Below are 3555 nucleotides of genomic sequence, written 5' to 3' on the forward strand. Positions count from 1 at the left end.
AAAGGGGTATGCGACCCTCATGACGTCAAGTATTACCAGCCTTTCATGGATTCCGCCTTCCCCTCTAGTAGACTTAGGTTGTAAAGGCAATGGAAGAAGTTGAATGGCATGTCTTCACACACATTGCAGCCTCGCTCCATAGCATCCATGACCCCACAATCTAAATCTACGAGTTCACGTTCAAGTAGGTCAAAGTTAAGCTGTAGGAATGTAGAACTAAGTGAAAGACCGGATGAATAGGTAGGCGAAGGTCGGCTTTTAGAATAGCCTCACTAACCACCACGCACCTCTCTTCGAATAATAGGCCAGATCATGGGGCTCGAGGGTGATGTGTCCTGTGTGACACATCTACAAATAATCTCCATATGTTCTCATCGTACCTGATGGCTGCAAAATCTTAATTGAAATGAGAATGGTTGGTTCCCTAGTTCTACAAGGCACTACAGCAATCTATCCCCCCCGTCCCCTTCTTGCTAGACATACTTTCAAAAGCCTCGGACATATTTAGATCATCCGAAGATGAAGAAGAAACAAAAAAGATGGAGAAAATGAAATTCAAATAGAGATTAATCTAAAAGAAAGAATTGTCTACAACAAAGACTTGCCCAGAGTTCATGAATGTCATCGAAATCTCAAGTTTCATGTCGAAAGTAGTAAGGGTGTGTTTTCAAATTTTTTGCAAAGTATAGAATTCGCAAATGAGAGAATGAGGTCTTTTTTAGGCAAAGGCAACAAACCTAAGTCATTGGATTAACAAAAGAATGATCATGGCCATCCACTTATTAGGCTCATCTGAGTAGTAAAAATAAAAAATCACGAAAAATCAAGGGCTCAGATGAAGCGGTTCAACTTAAGCGCGTATAATCGCCTACCCTTGAACCTTCATAGTCATAGATCATCATTAGCATTCATGGCCTACGAGACGTGTGTCTTTGAAGTGGGCAACGCCTCAATAGGATTTCTTGAAAACATGCAACAAGTTTCTAATCATTGTCAAGAACCTAAAAATGTTTGTTCAGCCCAAAGGTTCCAAATCACCTCTATCACAACATTCCATTTCAAGTCGCTTTACCTCAGCATCACAACTTCATCAAGTTGCTTACCTTTAAAAGCATCATCCTCTACGCCAGGACCTCGCCTCAACATCGTAGTTTTATCATGCTGATTATATTTCAAAGCCTCATCCTCAGCGCTAGGACCTCGCTTCTACATCCTATCTACATCAACCTGTCTATCTTTCAGGGCCTTGTCCTCAACACTAGGACCTCACCTCTGTAAGAACCTACTTGCATAGTTGCCACACAAGGTATCATAATATTACTTCAACATTTTAAATTCATGCATTATATAAATATTTATATTTGGACTTGTAGGACTATTTTATTGTGCTCAGACACAACTATAACAAATGATAACCCAGTTAAAATGATTTTTAACTCAAAAGTAAAACACTCCACGCAAAATAATCACTTTGAAAGTAAATCACCCTCCAACTTAATGACTGGCTTGATCCCAAAGTCCATGCATTACATAGTTATCCATATTTGAATTCGGAGGACTATTCTTACGCCTCATCTAATGAGGCTCCAAACATAAGTCACGTGATAGCCAGCTAACAAGCTCAATCAAGCTCATACTCTGCATCACCATCCTATCTAGTCTAGCCAAGGCCATAACTAAGGTAGCCAAAGTAATGCATCATCTCAGTCGAAGCTCCATGGCCTTGGCAAGGTAATATAACTTGCTGCAGAATAAATCCGAAGTAACTATCCTCTTAATGAGGAAGATATCTACTATTTCACCTATGCCAAGAGATATTCCGTATAAGATCTCCCTATGATTGAATGATATGAAATTTCTGCAGCATATATCGCATAATCAACTTGTCAATCTACTTTTTAGATGTCAGACATAGACTATAGGGTGACCACTTTTCAGAAACATTAAATGCCTCTGAACTTAGGATTGATGGACTGACACTTAGGAGAAGTCGCCTCGACCATCAGGATGAGACAACGTGTCTTCTCATCTAATGGTAACAATTTCTCTTCTTCTACTATAAAGCTCACATTTAATGTCATTTGTAAGTAATACAATTTTATACACTCAAGTAATATTGTTCTCTCTCATTTTATTCTCTAAATGTTGATGTCATAACACTTTTGTGGCTCACATCCTTTGCTCGTCCCATACGCACATATATCTATTCTAGTTGATTGACTTGATCGTCGGAATACTTGCAATTGCCTCTCCCACCATAGAAGAATACCACATAATTTTAACGATTTGTTCAAGTATGCATAAGATAGGCTACATAGATGTAAATGGAGCCGAGATTTGTTGACCATATCATCCATGTAGAAATCGAGGTCAACAAATTTATTCAATCATATTGGATATTTGGCAGCAAAAATAACTTAAAATTATATTTACGCAATCATTTTCCAAATTTGTACTGGGCAATCGAGTCCAATTCTCAATCTTTTAGAGTAATGGAGATGTCATGGTAATGAATACTGAGTTTAACAAAAAGTCGTTTTTCTCTCAATAGTATGCGTTTTAATAAGGGAAAATGGGCCTAATTGGAGCATCCTATCGCCAATTCGGGTCCCTTGACGAACAGGGCCACGAGCAAAGTTCTTTTTATAATTGAATTATTTCAATCTTAAAAGAAGGGCACACACCATTTGAAAAGTAAATGCCGTTTGTAAACATCAAGAAATGCTTCTATTGTAAACCCCAACCACCCCCGCCCCCTCTCCCCCAACCAACCCCAATACGCACACAATTCAAATTCAAATTCAAATGCAGCTTTAAAGTAGTTTTGCACACGTGAGTCTCCACTTTAATTCAAAAACTTGGAGGAATTTCTCGAGGTTAATGCCTGTTTAGAAAGCTTCGAGAGAGTCAATTATTATTTTAAACATTCTTTATTTAAAATAGATTATTTATTTTAAAAGTAACTTTTAATGTACTATCATATAAATAACATTTAGGGTCTGTTTGAGCCACATTATTTCAAAAAAATACATTGTTAAACAGTAATTTGACATCATTTCAACAACACATTCTTCAATAAAATAATATTACACGTAAATCAAAAACTTTTCCTTATTTTTTAACCACACATTTTCCATCAATACACTATTCAAGAACGCATTATTACCAAAATAATGTGGCTCAAACACCCCCTTATTAGTAATAAAATTTACATATACAGACGTGAATTGTATATACCTTGTCAGGTCGCTGTTTGATTGAGATTAAAATAAGAATTTAGTAGATGTCGATAAAAGTTGATAAAATATATTATTGATAATTTGTTGATATGTTGAAATGCGTAATTAAAATTAATTATTAATTTTGACATAAATTAAAATCTAAATTTTAATTTTCACTGAGCCTAAGAAATATGAATAATTGTCATTATTTTGACTCTCTGTTTCACCTGCTCTGCTCTTTTCTAATACAACCTTTTGATATTTGGAAAATGTCAGAGCAACAAGGGGCTTTCCGAACCCCACAAAAGAAGAGGGGGGGGGGGGGGGGGGTCCC

This window comes from Olea europaea, unplaced genomic scaffold, assembly GCF_002742605.1.
Source record: "Olea europaea var. sylvestris unplaced genomic scaffold, O_europaea_v1 scaffold1269, whole genome shotgun sequence".
Lineage (NCBI taxonomy): Eukaryota > Viridiplantae > Streptophyta > Magnoliopsida > Lamiales > Oleaceae > Olea > Olea europaea.